The sequence below is a fragment of the Chiloscyllium punctatum genome, chromosome 19 (genome assembly GCF_047496795.1).
Source record: "Chiloscyllium punctatum isolate Juve2018m chromosome 19, sChiPun1.3, whole genome shotgun sequence".
NCBI classification, from domain to species: Eukaryota; Metazoa; Chordata; class Chondrichthyes; order Orectolobiformes; family Hemiscylliidae; genus Chiloscyllium; species Chiloscyllium punctatum.
This window is the reverse complement of record NC_092757.1, coordinates 39,170,636-39,188,184: the sequence shown is the minus strand read 5'-3', so window position 1 is coordinate 39,188,184 and position 17,549 is coordinate 39,170,636.

Sequence of the window (17,549 nt, the reverse complement as noted above, 5' to 3'; positions counted from 1 at the left end):
GAGAACATACACACACAGAGAACACACACACACTGAACGCACACACACAGAGTACCCAAGCATACACAGAGAACACACACACACAGAGAACACAGAGAGAGAGAGAGAACACAGAGAAAGATCACACAGAGAAAGAGAGAACACATAGAGGGAGAGAGAACACACAGAGGGAGTACACACAGAGAGAGAGAGAACACACACACAAGAACACACAGAGAGAACACACACACAGAACAGAAACACACAGAGAGAGATCACACAGAGAAAGAGAGAACACATAGAGGTAGAGAGAACACACGCACACACACAGGAAACACACACAGAACACAAACACACAGAATACAAACACGCAGAGAACACACAGAGAGAGATAACAGAGATAGATCACACAGAGAAAGAGAGAACACATAGAGTGAGAGAGAACACACGCACACACACGGAGAACACACACACAGAGAAACACACGCACAGAAAACACGCACGCAGAGAACACACAAACAGAGAACACACACACACAACACACACAAAAGAGAACACACACAGAGAGCACACACACACAGAATACAGAGATAGAGAGAGAACACAGAGTGAGAGAGAACAGACACACATAGAGAGAACACTGAGAGAGAGAGAACACAGAGAGAGAGAACGGAGAGAGAGAGTGAGAACAAACAGAGACAGACAACACAGAGAGAGAAAGAACACACACACAGAGAGAACAGAGATGGAGAGAGAACGAGAACAGAGAGAGGGAAAACACAGAGAGAGAGAGAGCAACAGATAGAGGGAACACAGAGAACGCAGACAGAGAACATAGAGAAACAGAACGCAGAGAGAGAGAACGCAGAGAGAGAGAACACAGAGAGAGAACACACACAGAGGGAGAACACACAGAGAGAACACAGACACACAGAGAAAATACACAAAGAACGCACACACACAGAATACAGAGATAGAGAGAGAACACAGAGTGAGAGAGAACAGACTCAGAGAGAGAGAACACAGAGAGAGAGAACACACAGATAGAGAGAACACAGAGAGAGAACACACACACAGACAACACAGAGAGAGAACGCAGAGAACATAGAGAGACAGAACACACAGAGAGAGAACACAGAGAGATAGAACAAAGAGAGAGAACACACACACAGATAACACCAAGAGCGAGAGCGAAAACACACGCGCACACACAGAGAACACACAGTGCGAGAAGAGAACAGAACACACACAGAACACACACAGAGAACACACACACAGAACACAAACATTCTATGTTCTGTATACAGATTACAGAAAACACAAACAGAGAACACACGCACATACAGAACACACACATAAGAGAACACACACACAGGGAACACACAGAGCGAGAAGAACACAGAGAGAGTTCACAGAGAGAGAGAGAGATCATACACAGAAAGAGAGAACATGCACACAAACAGAGAACACACACACAGAACACACACACAAAGAACACACAGACAGAAAGCACAAAAACACAGAATACAGAGATAGAGTGAGAACAAAGAGTGAGAGAGAACAGACACACATAGAGAGAACACATAGAGAGAGAACACACAGAGAAAAACAGAGAGAGAGATCACACAGAGAAAGAGAGAACACATAGTGTGAGAGAGAACACACGCACACACACGGAGAACACACACACAGAGCACACACACAGAGAAACACACACACACACAGAGCACACACACAGAGAAACACACACACACACAGAACATACACAAAGAACACACACACACAGAATACAGATATAGAGAGGGAACACAGAGTGAGAGAGAACAGGCACAGAGAGAGAGAGAACACAGAGAGAGAGAACACACAGAGAGAACAGAGAGAGAGATCACACAGAGAAAGAGAGAACACATAGTGTGAGAGAGAACACACGCACAAACACAGAGAAACACACACACACAGAGAGAACATGCACAAAGAACGCACACACACAGAATACAGAGATAGAGAGAGAACACAGTGTGAGAGAGAACAGACACAGAGAGAGAGAACACACAGAGAGAGAGAGAGAGAACACAGAGAGAGAGATTACACACAGAAAGAGAGAACATACACACACAGAGAACACACACACACAGAACGTACACACACAGAGTACCCAAACATACACAAAGAACACACACACACAGAATACAGACATAGAGAGAGAACACAGAGTGAGAGAGAACAGACACAGAAAGAGAGAGAACACAGAGAGAGAGATCACACACAGAAAGAAAGAACATACACACACAGAGAACACACACACAGAACACAAACACACAGAGAAAACACAGAGAGAGATCACACAGAGAAAGAGAGAACACATAGAGGTAGAGAGAACACACGCACACACACAGGGAAAACACACAGAACACTAACACACAGAACATACACACCGAACACAAACACACAGAGAACACAGAGAGAGAGAGAGAACACAGAGCGTGATCACACAGAGATAGAGAGAACACATAGAGGGAGAAAGAACACACGCACACACACAGTGAACACACACAGAGCACACAGACAGAGAAACACACACACACAGAACACGCACACATAGAACACACAAACAGAGAACACACAGAAAGAACACACACCCACGAGAACACACACAGAGAACACACACAGAATACAGAGATAGAGAGAGAACACAGAGTGAGAGAGAACAGACACACATAGAGAGTACACCGAGAGAGAGAACACACAGAGAGAGAGAGAACAGAGAGAGAGATCACAAAGAGAAAGAGAGAACACATAGTGTGAGAGAGAACACACGCACACACACGGAGAACACACACACCGAGCACACACACAGAGAAACACACACACAGATAGCACACAGACAGATAACACAAAAACACAGAATACAGAGATGGAGTGAGAACACAGAGTGAGAAAGAACAGACACACATAGAGAGAACACAGAGAGTGAGAACACAGAGAGACAGAGAGAGAACAGTGAGAGAGATCACAGAGAGAAAGAGAGAACTCATAGTGTGAGAGAGAACACACGCACACACACGGAGAACACACACACAGAGAAACCACACAGAGAAACATACACACAGAGACCACACAAATAGAATACAGACATAGAGAGAGAACACTGAGTGAGAGAGAACAGACACAGAGAGAGAGAGAACACACACACACACACAGAGAGAACACAGAGAGAGAGATCACACACAGAAAGAGAGAACATACACACACATAGAACACACAGAGAACACACAGAAAGAACACACACCCACGACAACACACACAGAGAACACACACAGAATACAGAGATAGAGAGAACAGACACAGAGAGAGAGAGAACGCACAGAGAGAGAGACAACACACACACACAGAACACACAGAGAGAACACACACAGAGAGAGAACACAGAGAGAGAATACAGAGAGACAGAGAACACAGAGAGCGAGAGATCGCAGAGAGAGCGAGAACACACAGAGAGAGGGAGGACAAACAGAGAGAGAGAACACAGAGAGAGAAAGAACACACAAAGAGAGAGAGAACAGAGATAGAGAGAACACAGAGAGAGAGAAAACACAGTTAGAGAGAACACAGGCAGAGAACATAGAGAAACAGAACACAGAGAGAGAGAGCGCAGAGAGAGAGAACACAGAGAGAGAACACACACAGAGGGAGAACACAGAGAGAGAACGCAGACAGAGAACATAGAGAGACAGAACACAGAGAGAGAACACAGAGAGAGAGAACTCAGAGAGAGAACACACTAACAGAGAACACAGAGAGAGAGCGAAAACACAAGCGCACACACAGAGAACACACAGAGCAAGAAGAAAACAGAGAGAGAGATCACACACAGAGAGAGAGATCATACACAGAAAGAGAGAACATGCACACAAACAGAGAACACACACACAGAACACACACATAAGAGAACACACAGTAAGAAAACACTAAAACACAGAATACAGATATAGAGTGAGAACACAGAGTGAGAGAGAACAGACACACATAGAGAGAACACAGAGAGAGAGAACACACAGAGAGAACAGAGAGAGATCACACAGAGAAAGAGAGAACACATAGTGTGAGAGAGAACACACGCACACACGGAGAACACACACACAGAGAAACACACACACACAGAGAACATACACAAAGAACACACACACAGAATACAGAGATAGAGAGAGAACACTGCGTGAGAGACAACAGACACACATAGAGAGAACACAGAGAGAGAGAGAACACACACAGAAAGAGAGAACATACACACACAGAGAACACACACACACTGAACGCACACACACAGAGTACCCAAGCATACACAGAGAACACACACACAGAGAGAACACAGAGAGAGAGAGAGAACACAGAGAAAGATCACACAGAGAAAGAGAGAACACATAGAGGGAGAGAGAACACACAGAGGGAGTACACACAGAGAGAGAGAGAACACACACACAAGAACACACAGAGAGAACACACACACAGAACAGAAACACACAGAGAGAGATCACACACAGAGAGAGAGAACACATAGAGGTAGAGAGAACACACGCACACACACAGGGAACGCACACAGAACACAAACACACAGAATACAAACACGCAGAGAACACACAGAGAGAGATAACAGAGATAGATCACACAGAGAAAGAGAGAACACATAGAGTGAGAGAGAACACACGCACACACACGGAGAACACACACACAGAGGAACACACGCACAGAAAACACGCACGCAGAGAACACACAAACAGAGAACACACACACACAACACACACAAAAGAGAACACACACAGAGAGCACACACACACAGAATACAGAGATAGAGAGAGAACACAGAGTGAGAGAGAACAGACACACATAGAGAGAACACTGAGAGAGAGAGAACACAGAGAGAGAGAACAGAGAGAGAGAGTGAGAACAAACAGAGACAGACAACACAGAGAGAGAAAGAACACACACACAGAGAGAACAGAGATGGAGAGAGAACGAGAACAGAGAGAGGGAAAACACAGAGAGAGAGAGCAACAGATAGAGGGAACACAGAGAACGCAGACAGAGAACATAGAGAAACAGAACGCAGAGAGAGAGAACGCAGAGAGAGAGAACACAGAGAGAGAACACACACAGAGGGAGAACACAGAGAGAGAACACAGACACACAGAGAAAATACACAAAGAACGCACACACACAGAATACAGAGATAGAGAGAGAACACAGAGTGAGAGAGAACAGACACAGAGAGAGAGAACACAGAGAGAGAGAGAGAGAGAACACAGAGAGAGAGATCACACACAGAAAGAGAGAACATACACACACAGAGAACACACACACACAGAACGTACACACACAGAGTACCCAAACATACACAAAGAACACACACACACAGAATACAGACATAGAGAGAGAACACAGAGTGAGAGAGAACAGACACAGAGAGAGAGAGAACACAGAGAGAGAGATCACACACAGAAAGAGAGAACATACACACACAGAGAACACACACACAGAACACAAACACACAGAGAAAACACAGAGAGAGATCACACAGAGAAAGAGAGAACACATAGAGGTAGAGAGAACACACGCACACACACAGGGAAAACACACAGAACACTAACACACAGAACATACACACCGAACACAAACACACAGAGAACACAGAGAGAGAGAGAGAACACAGAGCGTGATCACACAGAGAAAGAGAGAACACATAGAGGGAGAAAGAACACACGCACACACACAGTGAACACACACAGAGCACACAGACAGAGAAACACACACACACAGAACACGCACACATAGAACACACAAACAGAGAACACACAGAAAGAACACACACCCACGAGAACACACACAGAGAACACACACAGAATACAGAGATCGAGAGAGAACACAGAGTGAGAGAGAACACACACAGAGAGAGAGAGAACGCACAGAGAGAGAGACAACACACACACACAGAACACACAGAGAGAACACACACAGAGAGAGAACACAGAGAGAGAATACAGAGAGACAGAGAACACAGAGAGCGAGAGATCGCAGAGAGAGCGAGAACACACAGAGAGAGGGAGGACAAACAGAGAGAGGGAGAACACAGAGAGAGAAAGAACACACAAAGAGAGAGAGAACAGAGATAGAGAGAACACAGAGAGAGAGAACACACAGATAGAGAGAACACAGACAGAGAACACAGACAGAGAACATGGAGAGACAAAACACAGAGAGAAAGAACACAGAGAGAGAGAACACAGAGAGAGAGATCACACACAGAAAGAGAGAACATACACACATAGAACACACAAACAGAGAACACACAGAAAGAACACACACCCACGAGAACACACACAGAGAACACACACAGAATACAGAGATAGAGAGAGAACACAGAGTGAGAGAGAACACACACAGAGAGAGAGAGAACGCACAGAGAGAGAGACAACACACACACACAGAACACACAGAGAGAACACACACAGAGAGAGAACACAGAGAGAGAATACAGAGAGACAGAGAACACAGAGAGCGAGAGATCGCAGAGAGAGCGAGAACACACAGAGAGAGGGAGGACAAACAGAGAGAGAGAACACAGAGAGAGAAAGAACACACAAAGAGAGAGAGAACAGAGATAGAGAGAACACAGAGAGAGAGAAAACACAGTTAGAGAGAACACAGGCAGAGAACATAGAGAAACAGAACACAGAGAGAGAGAGCGCAGAGAGAGAGAACACAGAGAGAGAACACACACAGAGGGAGAACACAGAGAGAGAACGCAGACAGAGAACATAGAGAGACAGAACACAGAGAGAGAACACAGAGAGAGAGAACTCAGAGAGAGAACACACTAACAGAGAACACAGAGAGAGAGCGAAAACACAAGCGCACACACAGAGAACACACAGAGCAAGAAGAAAACAGAGAGAGAGATCACACACAGAGAGAGAGATCATACACAGAAAGAGAGAACATGCACACAAACTGAGAACACACACACAGAAAACACACACAAGAGAACACGCAGTAAGAAAACACTAAAACACAGAATACAGATATAGAGTGAGAACACAGAGTGAGAGAGAACAGACACACATAGAGAGAACACAGAGAGAGAGAACACACAGAGAGAACAGAGAGAGATCACACAGAGAAAGAGAGAACACATAGTGTGAGAGAGAACACACGCACACACGGAGAACACACACACAGAGAAACACACACACACAGAGAACATACACAAAGAACACACACACAGAATACAGAGATAGAGAGAGAACACTGCGTGAGAGAGAACAGACACACATAGAGAGAACACAGAGAGAGAGAGAACACACACAGAAAGAGAGAACATACACACACAGAGAACACACACACACTGAACGCACACAAACAGAGTACCCAAGCATACACAGAGAACACACACACAGAGAGAACACAGAGAGAGAGAGAAAACACAGAGAAAGATCACACAGAGAAAGAGAGAACACATAGAGGGAGAGAGAACACAGAGGGAGTACACAGAGAGAGAGAGAGAACACACACACAAGAACACACAGAGAGAACACACACACAGAACAGAAACACACAGAGAGAGATCACAAAGAGAAAGAGAGAACACATAGAGGTAGAGAGAACACACGCACACACACAGGGAACGCACACAGAACACAAACACACAGAATACAAACACGCAGAGAACACACAGAGAGAGATAACAGAGATAGATCACACAGAGAAAGAGAGAACACATAGAGTGAGAGAGAACACACGCACACACACGGAGAACACACACACAGAGGAACACACGCACAGAAAACACGCACGCAGAGAACACACAAACAGAGAACACACACACACAACACACACAAAAGAGAACACACACAGAGAGCACACACACACAGAATACAGAGATAGAGAGAGAACACAGAGTGAGAGAGAACAGACACACATAGAGAGAACACTGAGAGAGAGAGAACACAGAGAGAGAGAACAGAGAGAGAGAGTGAGAACAAACAGAGACAGACAACACAGAGAGAGAAAGAACACACACACAGAGAGAACAGAGATGGAGAGAGAACGAGAACAGAGAGAGGGAAAACACAGAGAGAGAGAGCAACAGATAGAGGGAACACAGAGAACGCAGACAGAGAACATAGAGAAACAGAACGCAGAGAGAGAGAACGCAGAGAGAGAGAACACAGAGAGAGAACACACACAGAGGGAGAACACAGAGAGAGAACACAGACACACAGAGAAAATACACAAAGAACGCACACACACAGAATACAGAGATAGAGAGAGAACACAGAGTGAGAGAGAACAGACACAGAGAGAGAGAACACAGAGAGAGAGAGAGAGAGAACACAGAGAGAGAGATCACACACAGAAAGAGAGAACATACACACACAGAGAACACACACACACAGAACGTACACACACAGAGTACCCAAGCATACACAAAGAACACACACACACAGAATACAGACATAGAGAGAGAACACAGAGTGAGAGAGAACAGACACAGAGAGAGAGAGAACACAGAGAGAGAGATCACACACAGAAAGAGAGAACATACACACACAGAGAACACACACACAGAACACAAACACACAGAGAAAACACAGAGAGAGATCACACAGAGAAAGAGAGAACACATAGAGGTAGAGAGAACACACGCACACACACAGGGAAAACACACAGAACACTAACACACAGAACATACACACCGAACACAAACACACAGAGAACACAGAGAGAGAGAGAGAACACAGAGCGTGATCACACAGAGAAAGAGAGAACACATAGAGGGAGAAAGAACACACGCACACACACAGTGAACACACACAGAGCACACAGACAGAGAAACACACACACACAGAACACGCACACATAGAACACACAAACAGAGAACACACAGAAAGAACACACACCCACGAGAACACACACAGAGAACACACACAGAATACAGAGATCGAGAGAGAACACAGAGTGAGAGAGAACACACACAGAGAGAGAGAGAACGCACAGAGAGAGAGACAACACACACACACAGAACACACAGAGAGAACACACACAGAGAGAGAACACAGAGAGAGAATACAGAGAGACAGAGAACACAGAGAGCGAGAGATCGCAGAGAGAGCGAGAACACACAGAGAGAGGGAGGACAAACAGAGAGAGGGAGAACACAGAGAGAGAAAGAACACACAAAGAGAGAGAGAACAGAGATAGAGAGAACACAGAGAGAGAGAACACACAGATAGAGAGAACACAGACAGAGAACACAGACAGAGAACATGGAGAGACAAAACACAGAGAGAAAGAACACAGAGAGAGAGAACACAGAGAGAGAGATCACACACAGAAAGAGAGAACATACACACATAGAACACACAAACAGAGAACACACAGAAAGAACACACACCCACGAGAACACACACAGAGAACACACACAGAATACAGAGATAGAGAGAGAACACAGAGTGAGAGAGAACACACACAGAGAGAGAGAGAACGCACAGAGAGAGAGACAACACACACACACAGAACACACAGAGAGAACACACACAGAGAGAGAACACAGAGAGAGAATACAGAGAGACAGAGAACACAGAGAGCGAGAGATCGCAGAGAGAGCGAGAACACACAGAGAGAGGGAGGACAAACAGAGAGAGAGAACACAGAGAGAGAAAGAACACACAAAGAGAGAGAGAACAGAGATAGAGAGAACACAGAGAGAGAGAAAACACAGTTAGAGAGAACACAGGCAGAGAACATAGAGAAACAGAACACAGAGAGAGAGAGCGCAGAGAGAGAGAACACAGAGAGAGAACACACACAGAGGGAGAACACAGAGAGAGAACGCAGACAGAGAACATAGAGAGACAGAACACAGAGAGAGAACACAGAGAGAGAGAACTCAGAGAGAGAACACACTAACAGAGAACACAGAGAGAGAGCGAAAACACAAGCGCACACACAGAGAACACACAGAGCAAGAAGAAAACAGAGAGAGAGATCACACACAGAGAGAGAGATCATACACAGAAAGAGAGAACATGCACACAAACAGAGAACACACACACAGAAAACACACACAAGAGAACACACAGTAAGAAAACACTAAAACACAGAATACAGATATAGAGTGAGAACACAGAGTGAGAGAGAACAGACACACATAGAGAGAACACAGAGAGAGAGAACACACAGAGAGAACAGAGAGAGATCACACAGAGAAAGAGAGAACACATAGTGTGAGAGAGAACACACGCACACACGGAGAACACACACACAGAGAAACACACACACACAGAGAACATACACAAAGAACACACACACAGAATACAGAGATAGAGAGAGAACACTGCGTGAGAGAGAACAGACACACATAGAGAGAACACAGAGAGAGAGAGAACACACACAGAAAGAGAGAACATACACACACAGAGAACACACACACACTGAACGCACACAAACAGAGTACCCAAGCATACACAGAGAACACACACACAGAGAGAACACAGAGAGAGAGAGAAAACACAGAGAAAGATCACACAGAGAAAGAGAGAACACATAGAGGGAGAGAGAACACACAGAGGGAGTACACAGAGAGAGAGAGAGAACACACACACAAGAACACACAGAGAGAACACACACACAGAACAGAAACACACAGAGAGAGATCACAAAGAGAAAGAGAGAACACATAGAGGTAGAGAGAACACACGCACACACACAGGGAACGCACACAGAACACAAACACACAGAATACAAACACGCAGAGAACACACAGAGAGAGATAACAGAGATAGATCACACAGAGAAAGAGAGAACACATAGAGTGAGAGAGAACACACGCACACACACGGAGAACACACACACAGAGGAACACACGCACAGAAAACACGCACGCAGAGAACACACAAACAGAGAACACACACACACAACACACACAAAAGAGAACACACACAGAGAGCACACACACACAGAATACAGAGATAGAGAGAGAACACAGAGTGAGAGAGAACAGACACACATAGAGAGAACACTGAGAGAGAGAGAACACAGAGAGAGAGAACAGAGAGAGAGAGTGAGAACAAACAGAGACAGACAACACAGAGAGAGAAAGAACACACACTCAGAGAGAACAGAGATGGAGAGAGAACGAGAACAGAGAGAGGGAAAACACAGAGAGAGAGAGCAACAGATAGAGGGAACACAGAGAACGCAGACAGAGAACATAGAGAAACAGAACGCAGAGAGAGAGAACGCAGAGAGAGAGAACACAGAGAGAGAACACACACAGAGGGAGAACACAGAGAGAGAACACAGACACACAGAGAAAATACACAAAGAACGCACACACACAGAATACAGAGATAGAGAGAGAACACAGAGTGAGAGAGAACAGACACAGAGAGAGAGAACACAGAGAGAGAGAGAGAGAGAGAACACAGAGAGAGAGATCACACACAGAAAGAGAGAACATACACACACAGAGAACACACACACACAGAACGTACACACACAGAGTACCCAAACATACACAAAGAACACACACACACAGAATACAGACATAGAGAGAGAACACAGAGTGAGAGAGAACAGACACAGAGAGAGAGAGAACACAGAGAGAGAGATCACACACAGAAAGAGAGAACATACACACACAGAGAACACACACACAGAACACAAACACACAGAGAAAACACAGAGAGAGATCACACAGAGAAAGAGAGAACACATAGAGGTAGAGAGAACACACGCACACACACAGGGAAAACACACAGAACACTAACACACAGAACATACACACCGAACACAAACACACAGAGAACACAGAGAGAGAGAGAGAACACAGAGCGTGATCACACAGAGAAAGAGAGAACACATAGAGGGAGAAAGAACACACGCACACACACAGTGAACACACACAGAGCACACAGACAGAGAAACACACACACACAGAACACGCACACATAGAACACACAAACAGAGAACACACAGAAAGAACACACACCCACGAGAACACACACAGAGAACACACACAGAATACAGAGATCGAGAGAGAACACAGAGTGAGAGAGAACACACACAGAGAGAGAGAGAACGCACAGAGAGAGAGACAACACACACACACAGAACACACAGAGAGAACACACACAGAGAGAGAACACAGAGAGAGAATACAGAGAGACAGAGAACACAGAGAGCGAGAGATCGCAGAGAGAGCGAGAACACACAGAGAGAGGGAGGACAAACAGAGAGAGGGAGAACACAGAGAGAGAAAGAACACACAAAGAGAGAGAGAACAGAGATAGAGAGAACACAGAGAGAGAGAACACACAGATAGAGAGAACACAGACAGAGAACACAGACAGAGAACATGGAGAGACAAAACACAGAGAGAAAGAACACACACACAGAGAACACACACACAGAGAACACAGAGAGAGAACGCAGAGAACATAGAGAGACAGAACACAGAGAGAGAGATCACACACAGAAAGAGAGAACATACACACACAGAGAACACACACACACAGAACGTACACACACAGAGTACCCAAACATACACAAAGAACACACACACACAGAATACAGACATAGAGAGAGAACACAGAGTGAGAGAGAACAGACACAGAGAGAGAGAGAACACAGAGAGAGAGATCACACACAGAAAGAGAGAACATACACACACAGAGAACACACACACAGAACACAAACACACAGAGAAAACACAGAGAGAGATCACACAGAGAAAGAGAGAACACATAGAGGTAGAGAGAACACACGCACACACACAGGGAAAACACACAGAACACTAACACACAGAACATACACACCGAACACAAACACACAGAGAACACAGAAGAGAGAGAGAGAACACAGAGCGTGATCACACAGAGAAAGAGAGAACACATAGAGGGAGAAAGAACACACGCACACACACAGTGAACACACACAGAGCACACAGACAGAGAAACACACACACACAGAACACGCACACATAGAACACACAAACAGAGAACACACAGAAAGAACACACACCCACGAGAACACACACAGAGAACACACACAGAATACAGAGATCGAGAGAGAACACAGAGTGAGAGAGAACACACACAGAGAGAGAGAGAACGCACAGAGAGAGAGACAACACACACACACAGAACACACAGAGAGAACACACACAGAGAGAGAACACAGAGAGAGAATACAGAGAGACAGAGAACACAGAGAGCGAGAGATCGCAGAGAGAGCGAGAACACACAGAGAGAGGGAGGACAAACAGAGAGAGGGAGAACACAGAGAGAGAAAGAACACACAAAGAGAGAGAGAACAGAGATAGAGAGAACACAGAGAGAGAGAACACACAGATAGAGAGAACACAGACAGAGAACACAGACAGAGAACATGGAGAGACAAAACACAGAGAGAAAGAACACACACACAGAGAACACACACACAGAGAACACAGAGAGAGAACGCAGAGAACATAGAGAGACAGAACACAGAGAGAGAGAACACAGAGAGAGAGAACAAAGAGAGAGAACACACACACAGAGAACACCGAGAGCGAGAGCGAAAACACACGCGCACACACAGAGAACACACAGTGCGAGAAGAGAACAGAACACACACAGAACACACACAGAGAACACACACACAGAACACAAACATTCTATGTTCTGTATACAGATTACAGAAAACACAAACAGAGAACACAGGCACATACAGAACACACACACAAGAGAACACACACACAGGGAACACACACAGAATACAGAGAAGAGCGCACACACAGAGAACACACAGAGCGAGAAGAACACAGAGAGAGTTCACACAGAGAGAGAGAGATCATACACAGAAAGAGAGAACATGCACACAAACAGAGAACACACACACAGAACACACACGCAAAGAACACACAGACAGAAAACACAAAAACACAGAATACAGAGATAGAGTGAGAACAAAGAGTGAGAGTGAACAGACACACATAGAGAGAACACATAGAGAGAGAACACACAGAGAAAAACAGAGAGAGAGATCACACAGAGAAAGAGAGAACACACGCACATAGTGTGAGAGAGAACACACGCACACACACGGAGAACACACACACAGAGCACACACACAGAGAAACACACACACACAGAACATACACAAAGAACACACACACACAGAATACAGATATAGAGAGGGAACACAGAGTGAGAGAGAACAGACACAGAGAGAGAGAGAACACAGAGAGAGAGATCACACACAGAAAGAGAGAACATACACACACAGAGAACACACACACAGAACACAAACACACAGAGAACACACAGAGAGAAAACACAAAAACACAGAATACAGAGATAGAGTGAGAACAAAGAGAGAGAGAACAGACACACATAGAGAGAACACAGAGAGAGAGAACACACAGAGAAAGAGAGAACACATAGTGTGAGAGAGAACACACGCACAAACACAGAGAAACACACACACACAGAGAACATACACAAAGAACGCACACACACAGAATACAGAGATAGAGAGAGAACACAGAGTGAGAGAGAACAGGCACAGAGAGAGAGAACACACAGAGAGAGAGAGAGAACACAGAGAGAGAGATTACACACAGAAAGAGAGAACATACACACACAGAGAACACACACACACAGAACGTACACACACAGAGTACCCAAACATACACAAAGAACACACACACACAGAATACAGACATAGAGAGAGAACACAGAGTGAGATAGAACAGACACAGAAAGAGAGAACATACACACACAGAGAACACACACACAGAACACAAACACACAGAGAAAACACAGAGAGAGATCACACAGAGAAAGAGAGAACACATAGAGGGAGAAAGAACACACGCACACACACAGTGAACACACACAGAGCACACAGACAGAGAAACACACACACACAGAACACGCACACATAGAACACACAAACAGAGAACACACAGAAAGAACACACACCCACGAGAACACACACAGAGAACACACACAGAATACAGAGATCGAGAGAGAACACAGAGTGAGAGAGAACACACAGAGAGAGAGAGAGAACGCACAGAGAGAGAGACAACACACACACACAGAACACACAGAGAGAACACACACAGAGAGAGAACACAGAGAGAGAATACAGAGAGACAGAGAACACAGAGAGCGAGAGATCGCAGAGAGAGCGAGAACACACAGAGAGAGGGAGGACAAACAGAGAGAGGGAGAACACAGAGAGAGAAAGAACACACAAAGAGAGAGAGAACAGAGATAGAGAAAACACAGAGAGAGAGAACACACAGATAGAGAGAACACAGACAGAGAACACAGACAGAGAACATGGAGAGACAAAACACAGAGAGAAAGAACACACACACAGAGAGAACAGAGATGGAGAGAGAACGAGAACAGAGAGAGGGAAAACACAGAGAGAGAGAGCAACAGATAGAGGGAACACAGAGAACGCAGACAGAGAACATAGAGAAACAGAACGCAGAGAGAGAGAACGCAGAGAGAGAGAACACAGAGAGAGAACACACACAGAGGGAGAACACAGAGAGAGAACACAGACACACAGAGAAAATACACAAAGAACGCACACACAGAATACAGAGATAGAGAGAGAACACAGAGTGAGAGAGAACAGACACAGAGAGAGAGAACACAGAGAGAGAGAGAGAGAGAACACAGAGAGAGAGATCACACACAGAAAGAGAGAACATACACACACAGAGAACACACACACACAGAACGTACACACACAGAGTACCCAAGCATACACAAAGAACACACACACACAGAATACAGACATAGAGAGAGAACACAGAGTGAGAGAGAACAGACACAGAGAGAGAGAGAACACAGAGAGAGAGATCACACACAGAAAGAGAGAACATACACACACAGAGAACACACACACAGAACACAAACACACAGAGAAAACACAGAGAGAGATCACACAGAGAAAGAGAGAACACATAGAGGTAGAGAGAACACACGCACACACACAGGGAAAACACACAGAACACTAACACACAGAACATACACACCGAACACAAACACACAGAGAACACAGAGAGAGAGAGAGAACACAGAGCGTGATCACACAGAGAAAGAGAGAACACATAGAGGGAGAAAGAACACACGCACACACACAGTGAACACACACAGAGCACACAGACAGAGAAACACACACACACAGAACACGCACACATAGAACACACAAACAGAGAACACACAGAAAGAACACACACCCACGAGAACACACACAGAGAACACACACAGAATACAGAGATCGAGAGAGAACACAGAGTGAGAGAGAACACACACAGAGAGAGAGAGAACGCACAGAGAGAGAGACAACACACACACACAGAACACACAGAGAGAACACACACAGAGAGAGAACACAGAGAGAGAATACAGAGAGACAGAGAACACAGAGAGCGAGAGATCGCAGAGAGAGCGAGAACACACAGAGAGAGGGAGGACAAACAGAGAGAGGGAGAACACAGAGAGAGAAAGAACACACAAAGAGAGAGAGAACAGAGATAGAGAGAACACAGAGAGAGAGAACACACAGATAGAGAGAACACAGACAGAGAACACAGACAGAGAACATGGAGAGACAAAACACAGAGAGAAAGAACACAGAGAGAGAGAACACAGAGAGAGAGATCACACACAGAAAGAGAGAACATACACACATAGAACACACAAACAGAGAACACACAGAAAGAACACACACCCACGAGAACACACACAGAGAACACACACAGAATACAGAGATAGAGAGAGAACACAGAGTGAGAGAGAACACACACAGAGAGAGAGAGAACGCACAGAGAGAGAGACAACACACACACACAGAACACACAGAGAGAACACACACAGAGAGAGAACACAGAGAGAGAATACAGAGAGACAGAGAACACAGAGAGCGAGAGATCGCAGAGAGAGCGAGAACACACAGAGAGAGGGAGGACAAACAGAGAGAGAGAACACAGAGAGAGAAAGAACACACAAAGAGAGAGAGAACAGAGATAGAGAGAACACAGAGAGAGAGAAAACACAGTTAGAGAGAACACAGGCAGAGAACATAGAGAAACAGAACACAGAGAGAGAGAGCGCAGAGAGAGAGAACACAGAGAGAGAACACACACAGAGGGAGAACACAGAGAGAGAACGCAGACAGAGAACATAGAGAGACAGAACACAGAGAGAGAACACAGAGAGAGAGAACTCAGAGAGAGAACACACTAACAGAGAACACAGAGAGAGAGCGAAAACACAAGCGCACACACAGAGAACACACAGAGCAAGAAGAAAACAGAGAGAGAGATCACACACAGAGAGAGAGATCATACACAGAAAGAGAGAACATGCACACAAACAGAGAACACACACACAGAAAACACACACAAGAGAACACACAGTAAGAAAACACTAAAACACAGAATACAGATATAGAGTGAGAACACAGAGTGAGAGAGAACAGACACACATAGAGAGAACACAGAGAGA